The following is a 13,292-nucleotide window of genomic DNA, read 5'->3' as shown; positions in this document are numbered from 1 at the left end:
AGAAGATAAAACTCCAAAAGTTCCCGTAAGAATTATTATGAAAATGTAAAGAAAAAAAAAAAGCAAATGCTGTTCTGTTAAAAAGCTCTCTCTGTACTTCTGATATCAGCATAAAATATTGTGTGTATATAATCATAAATATTAACTATTTCATTGGTAATGTTTGATTTTTAAAGAGTAAAGAGCAGTTTCCTCAGTATATATCACACTTGTTCAGCATGCCAGACCGTAGCATATGTCTTGAGGAAGCAAAAGTAGTTTCATTGTTTGCTTATCCAGGAAAATCTGTAACATTCATCATCATACTCTAAATGTTAAATTGTGAATGCTGCCAAATCAGTAGTACACACACATGGAAACATTACAGATACACAGATGTTACACCTTTGTTTTATGGAGTAGGTATATTTTAAGAACTGTGAGGATGTTGGACGTGGTCCAGAGATCTTTCTTTAATTTCTCAAGTTAGCTAGAATTACAAATTCTGTCCCTGCAGTTCCACACTATAAATAAATTCTGCGAGTTGAAGTTTCAGCACTATTCTGCCGCATTGCATTCATAGTGACCTTTTGTTGGTGGATTAAATGGCTATTGCATGTGCAATACAGACAAATACTCATCTGAGTAGAGGACAGGGTGCATCCACTTCTGGCGTTAGTGCTCTAGAAAGTTACGTATGGCTTCCTTCTCATTCTGCCTATTTTATCCCTTTCTCTGCTGCCGTACATACATCTCTTCAGACTCGCACTGTACTTTTTGTATGGCTGAGAAGGTAACTCAGAGATCTTCCTAGTCAATCCTAGCTTATGTGTGGTCTGTGGTGTTTCCCTGCAGGGGGCAAGCAGCTCCTCGCCCCCTTCTATACTTGGCAGGGCAACAGGTTTTACAGAGAACACCATAGCACTGCTGTTGTCCACTGCAGCCTCTCTGGGGTTTGGAAGTAAAAATGTGCTTTCCTTCCTTTTTACGGTTGGACTAGATGATCTTAAAGGTATTTTCCAACCTAAATGATTCTATGATTCCACTCTAGTTTCTTCCTCAAGCTTTGATAGAGCAAGCCCCCACCAACAGCGAAGCAGGCCAGAAACCAGAGTCAGGTCACCCAGCAATGGCTGGAGGCTGCTGTTGTGAACTTAGGAAAAATTTGCAATAGCAAACAGAAGCACTGTGGAGAAATACACTCTGGAATCATCATCCCACCTTGTGGTAGTAAATCATTAAGATAAACAGTCCCCTGTATCTCTTCTGTCCCCAGAGAGATATCGCTCAAATGCATTACAGGAACAGCCAGTTCACTACCAGCACTGGCAATGCATTATAATCCAACCTATTTACTGCACTGGCCTAGTGGTAATGCAGGTGGCCCAGTGCCCAGAACTGGTTGCCATTTTCTTGACCATTTGACTTTTTGATTCCCCATGTTGAAGGGATAAGTGCTCTTTGATGACCTATGATTCTTGTAAGCAGTTGATAGGTTTGGCCAGTTGTCACAGAGGACCTGAGCTCCTGCTGCCTGCTACGCAGTGAGATTCTTGTCTTGCCTTCTGTAACTGGTGCATCAAATCCCAGGAGGGAATAGCCATGTCTTCCCTGTCTCACTGGGCGGCACATCACCCGAGAAAGCTTGAAGACCTCTGTTGGGCTTGGACCTTGGAGGGCTTGGGAAGGGTGTGGTGAGAATGGTGTACTTCGTGCAGAGTCACCCATCTGCAAATTCTGGAGCTTCTTTCTATATTGCGAGAGAAACTCATTGGCTTGAGAACTGCCAAATCTGGTAGCTCAACAGAGGCAAGGCTGCCACAGCTCCATGTTGCCAGATGCAGTCAGTAGTGAGGTGGCCTATTGCATGTATTCCCAATAGGCCCACAGATGCTGTACACTGTATGTATGTGTGTATATATATATACACACATATACACAGCTGACCACACAAACACAGATGGCACAAACAGCCTAATCTTGTCCCCTTCTTTGGCAGTTAAAGGTTTGTTAGTGTGAAATGTGTGCATACATACAATATGGATCCCTCCAGTAGTTGGCCTTAGACACTCAGTCTGTCCAGTAACTGACCCTGGACTCTTGGCCTTCCAGTTTACTTTGCATGACCCCACACAATGTCTACATATATGCAATGTGCATCTCCCCAGTAACTGTCCCTGGATCCCTTGGTCTCCCCTTGACTCATGCACAGAGACATATACGTGCAGATGGGTCTCAGTCGACACCTGCCCTCATGGTCTCTCCAGTAATTGGCTTGAACCCCCTGGTCCCTCCAGGAGCCAACTGTCAGACCACTCTGGTCTCTCCAGTATCCAGCCCAGACCTATGGCAGCTCCAACACATGGCTCCCAAACCTCTTATCCTACTTACTGGCTAATCCACCTTGATACTTGCAGGTGTGCACACACTTACATACATGCCTGCACAGTACAGTCTTCTCCAAAAAACAAGCATCCTCCCTCAGTCCAAAATTATTTCACCTGCACTAGCTCAAATCACATCTCTCAGGTCAACTTTACAAAGACCACTGGAACAGGAGTTAACTTTCGCTTACAGCATCAAATAAGGTCTCAGTGTACAGTATGATGTCTCTGAAGGTGGATCCAGTGTCCTCCACCACATTTGCCAGTGCTAACATACTTTCACCTACAATCTCAGAAGAGAGAAAGGCCGAGGTGAACCTCACACCGGAACAGGTCTCTTACATCTTCTTACCTGCAAAAACAAAACACAATGGCTTCTCACTCTTACTGCCTTTAACATTTGTTCTCTATGATTTCTTCCAAGGGCTGAATTTTCTAGCAACTGTTCCAGAGCAGATCTTAGCTCAAGGATCCACATTCTGCACCAAATTACACCTTTTTGGCCAGGCTGGCTCCCAAATGGAGCATAATCCTAAGAAAGACCAGCACTTGTTTTTCCTGGTCTGTCCTGTTGTTGTGAGCAAAGCAGTCTCAAGTTGGGAAGTGTCACTGACCATTTAATTTAATGCCAACTACATATTTTTTTAATTACTGGTTCAGAGGTATTGAGAAACAAGATAAATGCCTAGGGAAGACACCTCAGCTTCAATCCAGACACCTCTCCTCCCCCTTTCTAGTCTCCACTCCTCTTGCTTTTGCCAGATGTTACACAGTCCCTTCAGAGAGGCACCAGGCAGCGCAGGAGATCAGGGTCAGTGTGTAGTGGTTTCCTTTCTTGCCACTCCATGTTTCCTGCACTTTTCAACTGCCCCAGTGTGGATTCGTCCCCAGGCTGCAGTTCCCTTCGGGGTATCACTTGCTCCTTCAGGGATTCCTTCATGAGCTGCAGTGCCCTTGGGATGTATCTGCTCCTGTGTCTTCTTCTTTGTGTCCTCACATGTATCCTCACACACCTCCTCCTGCATCTCCCTTTGTCTCCTTCCCTGCCTCTTTCTGTATCTCTATTTACACATCCTCATGTGCCTCATACTGTATCTCCTACCTCCACAGCTGTTGTCCTTTATTAAATATGTTTTCACAGAGGTGCTATATGCTACTCTGGTTCAAGTTTTGGCGCGTGGTAGGTTGGCATTGTCTGTTGCCAAGCCAGCTGTGAATGAAGGGCAGTCCATGACCTTCTCCTACACAGGCCACCCCTGTAGCCCTCCTGCTACGAAAACTCTGCCAGTTATGCCCAATGTACCAGTTTTTTTCAGTCTTGGGCAACTCAGGATCTTTCTAGTTAGGGGTCGTATTTAGGCAGAAGCATTTTCAGTCTCACCTCAGATTTCCCCAGCCTCTCACTGCCCTCCAGTGGCTAGTGCTGCTTGTCAGCTCTGTCTACTGTGGCCCATAAAGCAGCTTTAGGGAGCTTCCTTTCTTTCAACACCATATTCAGCACATAAAAAGACAGAAACACACCCATTAGCATCAATATATTGATTCAAACCAGTCATGGCGTGTGAGTAGCAGCATTCTGGGATTTGAACACTGAGAATCCCTAAAAGTCTTTGACTGGTTCCTACAAAACCAGGGAGCTTTCCTTTTGAACCCAGACACATTCTGGGGCGTAATAACTGAAGAGCTGAAAGCAAAGATGCTCAGATGGTCTTTGAGAAATCTCAGACAGATGTCAGGGTGAGGCTTTGACCTGGTGATAATAGTTTTCATTTTCATCCCTGGGGTCATTCAGAAGACCTGCTGAATTCCATTTCAATTCAAAGTATGTTTTAGCTGGGATCAGGAGCAGGACTTCACTGGTGGAAGGCTTGTCTGTATTTCTTTCTGAACCAGACAGTCTAGTTTGGAAGGACAGTAATATCCCTCATGGTAACACAGAATGACTCAGAAGAGGTAGTGGAAGTGAAACCCTCTCTTCTTGGGAGGGTGTTCAGAAAGCTGGTTCTGTAATGGAGTGCAAACAAACCCTCAGAAAAAAACACCCCTTCTTCCCTCTGCACACCTCCCCCACACTTTTTCTTCTCCCATCCTTTCACCACACATTACACTCAGTCCCTTTGGTGAAGCAACAGGCAGTGCAGGAGACTGGGGTTGGTGGTGGTTCCTCCATCAATAGCAGTCCCTCTAGAGTCATGCCTTGCAGGCCCTGCTTGGGCAGCTACATGGCTCTGGACCCTGCTCAGGCATGGTCTTTTCTTTCCTCCTGCTCCAGCCTCGTTGTTTTTTCTTTTATGCTGTCACTTTCCACCCTTTCTTAAATACATCTCTTTCAGAGGTGCTATAAACTCATCTGATGGGCTCAGAGGCACCACCAGCTTGGCTGATGTGCTCAGCTGTGTCCTGCAGTGGGTCTGCTGGAGCCAGCTGGAAGTGGCTGTGTCCGATGTAGCTATGACATTCCCACAAAGGTCACCCTTGCAGCCCCCCTCAGAAAAAGCCCTGCCCCTGCCAATTATGCTCAATACAAAGATGTATGCAATTTTACAAATTACTTGACTTCCCTGTGCCATGGGAGAGATGGTGCAGTGAGAGGGAGAAGTTGGGCAGGTTGGTGTTGTGGTTTCTTTCACAAGCTCCTTGTTCTGCGTGAGAGATGGCGCAATTCTGGAGGGAGGCTGGGTGGGTCAGTGTGGTGGTTCCCACCATGCTGTGTCATCCTAGCAGAGGGTCATGGGTGGGTCATGGGTTTCCCTGGGCTCTTTTCTGCTCCCTGAGTTCCCCAGAGGTTGCAGAGAAGGTCCTGCATCCTGGAGCAGGTCATAGGTCCTCCCTCCCCAAGGTCTTTTTTCAGCCACCTCCAGTTACCCCAGTAGCTTTCCATGTCCTTAGTTACAGCATTGGTTATAGAATACCTCATTGATGATTACACCATTTGTTTTGTGATTTGTTGTTGTTTTCCAATTCTTGCTTCAGTTACTTCTAGATGCATTTGCACTTCTTGATGATCAACAGGTCATTTGCACACCTTGGCTATCTGTGTCCTTGAGCACACCAAAACCATCCCCCCCCAGGCATGGAGCCCTGGCTGGTAAAGGCCCCAGTTGCTGCTGCACTTCAACACAAGCATACTGACGAGTAACCTGTTTACATATGTCCAGCTCCTTTTATCCCCTTTCTTCTGTATTTTTCCACACTTGTTCCTCCCCAGTCCAATTTGATCTTTCCCTTCCCCTGTCTTTTGTCCTTCCCTTAAACATCCGATAATCTTGCACAACCCCAAAATATTCTTTCCAGCTTCCCATAGTGAGTCCCATGCTCCTGTAGGCAGTAATTCTCTCTGAGTCTGTAATGGGATTGATGGGGAGTTGATGGGGAGTGTCCTCCATTGACTCAGCTGGGGATGTTCCCCCAACCCATGGGGCTGGTGGCTCCCCTGTGACAGCCCTTGGAGGAACCCCATCAGAGGCTCAGCTGGCTCTAGTGCAGTTACTGGGGTTCCCCTGCCTGTCATTGTGCCTCTGCTCCTTTGTGTTCGTGGGGATGAGCCTTCAGTCACATAACCTAGGAGTCTGTAAACTCTGTCCTCATTTAGGTTCACTTCTTGAAGTTCTTTGGGGTAAAAGGTCCCTGAATAGCTCTGTGACAGTAGTCTTTTAAGCACTACAAGGGAAGGGTATGTAACCCCTTCTGATGATTTCATCTACTATGAAAATTTCATCCATGAATGTCTGCTAATACCCTTTTACAAACCTCTTACTTGTTCTAAAAATCCTCATGTGATGCATGCTTTTTGAGCAGAGGCATAGTCTCTTAAATTTTTAAGAAACTTTATTCACTTTTAAATGGCTTTAAATTCCCGTGGGCAGAGGGAAGACTTCCTGCCCTAAAGGCACTCAGTCTAACTCCAGTGTAAACAAGGCGAGGCTCCAACTGGAAGTGTAGGGGATGGCGTTCAGGGTGAAAGACCATGGGACCTACTTCCAGTTACAAAGCCTAAGACAAGCCTTTGCACCAGAAGTAGGGGTGCAGGGCAGCTGTCACTTTTTTGGAATGAAAGTTGTCTACACTGCATCCAGTGGTCATGGGGAGATTGGGTGGTGTGGCACTGTACTCAGTGGTACACAGTCTAATATTTATTTGCCTAGGAGGATGAGTATAGCAAGTGGATAATGATTCCTGTTCTGCAAACATGCGCATCACACACAGATCACAGCTTCAGCCCCACCAGTCTAGTTTAGACCAGTCCTATACCAGTAATCTCAGAGGAACAGGTCACTCATTCTAACTGGTTGATATGCTGGGTCTATGGATGACAGCTTAGCTTCTGTGTGTTGCGGTTCTTGGGCTTCAGCTTCTACATGGTATCAGGTGACAATATATGGTAATCTCCCTGAAGGGCTATCATCTTAACTATCTATTACCTTTTATATTAGATCATTGATATAAGATGGCAATGACTCTGCTAACCATATGGCCAGAGGCCCAATCTCTTTGACATCCTCAATCCCTGAGGCCAATTAATAGTTGCCACCACAACCAAGTAATTTCCACCCATTTCGCCTGCCACCCAAGTAATTTACAAGAAAAGAAACATTACCTGTGTTTCCAGCTCATACTGGATTAATCAAGTCAGTTCAAGCTTGGCAGATGTAATCACAGCTCATTTGTCTGGGCAATTCTTCCAGGTAGGCTAAACTCAGTGGTACCTACCATACACGGAAGTTCTTTGTTTAATTTTTGCAAATGGTGCAGGGAGACTTGTCTGCCCATCCTGAATTAGCTCAGCAGTTACATTTATGTATCAGTGTCTTCTATGTCCTTTGTGAGGCCTGCAACAGTGTAAAGCATGAGAAGAGTTGCAGGCACTGGACAGGACAGAGACATTGGGAAGGCAATTAGAAATAGTACTCCTCTTAAGAAATTATCAGACAATGCATCTGGAGCAAAAGTGTGAACCTGGGAAAAACAGGTGACCATGACAGTGTGCAATGAATTGTACGGTTCCTTCAGAGATGCAATGCTTACAGAAAAAAGTACCTCTTTGATCAACGTACCCAAAGGGTCCATGGCACAAAGCTCAGACAAAGAGTGTTCTTTGTTAGCGGAAATCTATATTGTTTCACATACCAGCATTTCCCAAACAGAAAACAGGTGTAGGGGGCGGACTTCATCAGAGCAAAGAATGCACAGAATCCTAGAAGGAGTCACTCCAAATGACAAATGGAAAAGTTGAGCAAGGTGCAAGGTTGACAAATGACAAAAGGGAAGGCATGAGAACAAATACTTCACTTATTTTACGTACTAGAATAAATTGCTATTTTGGGTTTGGTTCTTAATCTCACCTAAAGGCAATCTTAATCCTGCCTGAAGACAGATTCTTATACAGTTTAGGCGTTAACTCTGAAATGTCAATGTGCATTAATTCAGTTCAGTATTTTAGTGGAGCAGGTTGCATGTTCCTGTATTTTCCTGACACTTTACTGAGTTAGATGTGCTTCTGTAACTGTGGCTATCTAAGATGCCATCTTAGACATCTAAGATGGCAAGATTTGCAGAGATAGATACCATCTATTACACTTGGAGTAAATGGACATTTGGGAGGGAAATACAATTCTTGTTGTATGTCTGATCTAGACACAGCAAACATCAAGCTGGGAGTGATTGCTCTGAGTATAACATAATATTACTAACATTTTGAGGGAGGAGATAGTTGGCAAAGAGGGGTGAGACAATGATGGGCCTATAGATCAGACAGAGGTTGTTTACTTGTGTGGAACATGGATGGCTTAACAGTTGGTGAGATGTGAGGAAAAGTATAAAAATATTTAATGGTTATAAAACATTTATTAAGTAAATACTCAGTCCTTGGTTTTTAATATTCTGAAAAGTTATGACTTTTAGTTTCCAGGTTTGTCTTTGAAGGTAAGTTGTAGGTCCTTCTGGAAGATCAGGTCTGAGGAGTTAGGAGAAGTTTTCCTTGTCCCAGATGGCTGTTTCTGTTCTTCACTGACTGCCTCTGTGAGTTCGTTCTGCTGTGGAGTAGTTTCAGTTGCATCACCTCCACAGAGCCACTTTAATGCCTCATAAACAAAGTGGATCTGCATGTGTAAGATCCATGGATTCTGATGACTCAGTTGTGTAGCTTTTTTCAGTGTTTATACTGATGTTCTACCATGCACATATCTATCACAACAACATAAGGAACAGCCGCATCAAACAAGGACATCTTCTAAGAGTTCACAACAACATAAGGAACAACCACATTACCACACAGAGACTTGGGCACTATAAAAATACCCTCACCAACCATTTATTTGTTGAAATCTAAACAATATCATAAACTGAAAGAAGCTTTTAGCTCCTACCATGTTTTCCTAGAATATTCCTTTCTCCTTCACCTGTGAAGAGCTCCAGGTGTTCCAGACACAGTATCAGAAATAAACTTCCAGCAACAAATAACAAATGCAATAAGATGATGCTAAGCAATAAACGCAAAGCTTTCCAACACGTTTCCCTTTACTCAGGGTTTTTTTCACCATCTTGCCAGGTGAATACTCTCTCTGCACTTCTCTGCTATCCCATCACTTCTTACCACTGTAAAACTGGCATAGTGAGATAAGCCCCAGCATAACGTGGAGCTGTTAACCACAGTAGCTCAGAGGTGAACCCTGGCACCTGGGTGCGAGATCAAGAAGTTGAACCTGGGCATCTGGAACATCCCATTGCTCCTGTCAGTACTGGTGAGGATTTCTGTTGACCACAGGGTTAGCAGGCCTGGTGTCCTGCAGGTTTCCTGTCCTACCCAATTGCCTTTGGTGTCTAGGGAGATACAAGCACTCTTGGAAACTTTCAGAAGCGAAGGCTTACACCAAGAGTAGCATTAAAATCTTGGCCTCAACCTGCGGCTCCTGCCGACACACCTTGGCCCTCCCAGCCAGCAGCGGGAGTGTTAGCTTCAGCAAGAGTTGGAGTGACTCACAAATTAACACCATAGGAGGAAGTGTGAAACCCATCAAATACTATGAACTGCAAAAAGTAAGAAGGGCAGTAGATTTGTTGTCATACCACTTACAAGATTTTGGGGCAGACTGATCATTTTAACATAGTGCTGTTCTGCTACTTGGATACTAAATTTATATGTGTGCATCAAAGAAGTCTGTGGAAGAAATGTTGCCAGGATGTTGTGGTTTAAGAAATGCCCTTCCTGCCATCAGGTGAAACCTACCTGGCTTGACAACATCTTAGAGGAAGGAGAGTCATTGCTTATTAGTAGGGAATATCCCACCTCCAGTACTACTCTATCAAAAAAAAAAAGCTGGCAGCGTTTTCCAAGAGCTTACATCTGTTGAAACTTTCTCTGCGATAAAATGAGCAGCTGTATGAGCCTCCAGACCAAGAGCCAAGGCAATTAAAACAGACATGGATGGCATCTTGCTTCCAGACTGGTCCCTCAGTTCTCTTAGGTTCTTGGGTGGCAGCAGAAAGCATAGTTTCTCAGTCGCAGGTTGACTGGGGTTGAGAATCAATCACTTTTGTCCATGCTTCTCTAAACTCCCATGTAATCATGTGTGCACATTCTTCAGGAGCACTGTGATCTGTGTAATCCCTGGTGACCTACCCACTTACCAAAGGTTGAGAAAAATCCATGCCAAGTCAAAAATGTTAAAAGAAATTAAGAATTTTTAGATTGCAAGGTCTTGGATTTATGGCTTAGTGCAGTCATCTAGCTAATAATGCAGTAGATTTGGAGGATTTGGTTTGTTTGGGTTTTTTATTATTTCCCAGAATTTAGGTTTGATTCACCCTTCCTGGGAAGTGCAGATTCAAGCTGCCAATGTCCAAGTGGTGGAAACTGTCTGAGGGAAGGTCAGGTTCATGTTGTTGCTTTAACCTCTCCATTTTAACCTTTCGAGCTCCATAAAGCATACCCATTTTTGATTGCTTCTCCTGACTGCTGGTCAGAGATCTTTGTGATGGACTGCATGCTGTCAAGGCCTCTGTACTCACTGGTAAGTAACAAAAGCTGAATGACTTAGAGATAAAATTCACCCACCTTCTACACCCCACATTAAAAATGACAAATGTAGGTTCCCTAGGAGCATTTAACATGACACTCAAAAGGTCCCAAATGAATGTATATTGTTGTGATTTGGATATATGTGAATTTATATACCACTGTCTTTCTACAATGACAAGCTTAGCTAGACCGACCAGACTCTTGAAGCCTGAAAATAGTTGCAAACATACTTAGTTCAACTGTAAATGCCGTAGGCAAATTGACTTTGCTTACCTATTAGGAATGAAATGAGCTGTGTAACTCATTAGTGTGAGGTTCTTCCAGCCCAGATGTGCAGAGGACAGCAATCTGCTGTGCATCTAAGCTGGAGAGCGCATGCTTTAGGCTCTGAAGGCCTGTGGGTGTTAGCCAGGGTGGTGATCCATGCAGGATCCAGCTATTATATAAAAAGCAAAGTCCACTTAAAATTTTGCCCTATTCACATTGGGCAAGTATCAGAGCTACTGATATCACATACCTCGCATCTCTGTTTCACCTGCAAATACTTCTTGTATCCAAGTGCCACTTTTGTCAAAACGTTTAGAAAAGATCCCTAGGTATGACCTGTAAACACGTCCCATGTAAATCTGCAAGAACTGGACTGACATACCCTTCTGAAGGTTCATTTATCTGAGTTAACATTGTTTTATTTTAATTGTTACTCAAATGAGCACCTAGTCAAGTACAAGCTATGTTCAATTTATTTTTTACAAGAACAGCTGGTGAAAGTAGAGGGGAGAAATGTGCAGGGTTGAGTGGGAAACACTCAGAGGCACACACAGACACACAATCACTAAGTCCTGGGGACTGACTGGCCAGCCCAAAAGGTCCCTGGAAAGTCCAGATTTTTGGAGCAGGCGGCATCCTGCAGCTCCAGCTCAGCATGCACAGCAAGATAAATCCCTCTGGCAGCTCCTGGCTATGCCTTCTGTAGAGTCTGGGCTGCCAGGCCAAGACCCCAGGCTGGAAGCTTCTGGGGTCGCCTGGACAAGTCTCCCAGGGCCAGCCACGCTTGTATCTCCCACCCAGACTCATTTAGGGGCTAGAAGATGTGAAGTCCTGAGCGGTGCACGCAACTCCCTCTTCTGACTTCACCCTGCACTTGGTCAGGTGAAGGCCCAAGGTGCCCTTGCTCTCAGTCATCCACACTGGAGCTGCAAGGTCTACCCAAGCCTAGAGGGGGAAACATACTAGTCTCACACCGGTGACCACATAACACATTGGAATAACAAAACCAGACTCAGGCAATGAGAACACTTGTCATAATAAACTGCCCCACAGAGTTACAAAAGAAACATGGTTTCAGATATGCCCCTAACCAGCCACAGGCAGTTATGGTTTTAGCTGCATCTGTGCCTGACATTAACAGAGGAAAACAGCAGGCTGTGTGAAAAAAAAAGTCGCCCATCTCCTCTCCCCATCCTTCTCACTATCAGTGTGCCCATTCATGAGTATCCACTTGCTGCTGACCTTCTGCCCACAACAACCTACTTCCCAGCTCACCCAGCCTACTCTGCTTGGTTCTCAGGCTCCCTGCCCCTGGCTCCCTCACCCCAGCCCAATCTGCAGAAGAAGCTGCTGCAATTCTGTTTACCAGAAGTCCTAGGATTTCTGCTTATTTGGCTCTAATGCCCTTACCAGCCATCTGAGGCCTGTTGGTGTTTGTTATCCTGTGTGGTTCTGAGACTTTAAAAGAAATCTGAGGAATCTATTGCTCAGCAGATTTATCATAACATGATACTTAGCTGAAGATCCCAGGGGGGCAAAGAAATTTCTCAGGCTGGCATCTCTACTGATAGAATTGTTCTATTACCGTAGGTAAAGGTACTTTCACAAAGGCCCAATACATGCAGTTTGTTTCACCAGGAAATGAAGAGCGTACGTCCCCGTCATTTCCAGTATTACGCCTTTTCTCAAGACAGTTTGTCTGGTTCTCTCCGGGAATATCTAGATCGCTAACTCTCCTTTTCCCTTTCGCCACTTGCCCAGCCCATCTTTACCACTTGGCACTTGTTCTTCTCCTTGTTCTGTCTCTTTTCCAGCTCGCACTCCTCCGGCCAGCCCCTGCCCAGCTCCCACCCCACCAGACAGCTTCCCTCCAGCTCCCTGCCCCTTTTTCACCCGCTGGTCTGGTTCCTCCGCTCCTTCCCCGGTACTCCCTTTCTGCTCCCACTTTTCTTGGCAAATCTCACGCTTTAACAGCCCGGTTCTCTCTCGCCTGATTTCCCAGGCCGGCCTGCTTCCCCTCCCGCTAGCAGCCCCCTTCTCCGGGCCCACCCCGACACTTGTTGCCCACGGGAGGAGCTGCGCTGCTGGCTGAGCTGGACCCTGGGCGCGGGCTGTAGCCGCAAGACCGCCTCCTCGCCGCGGCACGATGGTGCCCGGCCGGCGGTCCCCTCCGCAGAGCCCGCCGTGCTGCGGGCTGCGGCCGCGGGCCCGCGCCGCCTGCCCGCCCTGCCCGCCCTGCCCGCCGCGCCGCGCCGCGCCGCGGGGGAGGGCCCGTCTGGCCGCGCACATGACGGCACGGGGGAGGCCCCGGCGGGCGGCTCGGCCGCGCCACCGCAGAGCGGCGGGAGAGGCGGGCCCCAGCGCGCACCCCGCGGCGGCGGGGCCAGGGGCAGCCGGGGCGGGGGCGCGGAGCCGGGGGCCGGGGGCCGGGGCCGGCGGCGGGAGCGGGGCAGCGCGGTGCTGAAGGACAGCGCCCGCGGGCACCGCCCGCCCCGCCCCGCCCCGCCCCGCCCGGGCAGCCGCCGGGAGCACGGCGCGGCGCCCCGGGAGCGGGGCGGGGGGACCCGGCCTCCGCCCGCCCGCCGCCACCGCCGCCGCCCTGCCCGGCGCGGCCGGCACGGGGGCCCCGTCCTGCCGCCGCGGGA

This window comes from Ciconia boyciana, chromosome 1 (genome assembly GCF_034638445.1).
Source record: "Ciconia boyciana chromosome 1, ASM3463844v1, whole genome shotgun sequence".
Lineage (NCBI taxonomy): Eukaryota > Metazoa > Chordata > Aves > Ciconiiformes > Ciconiidae > Ciconia > Ciconia boyciana.
Note: the sequence above shows the minus strand (reverse complement) of the source record.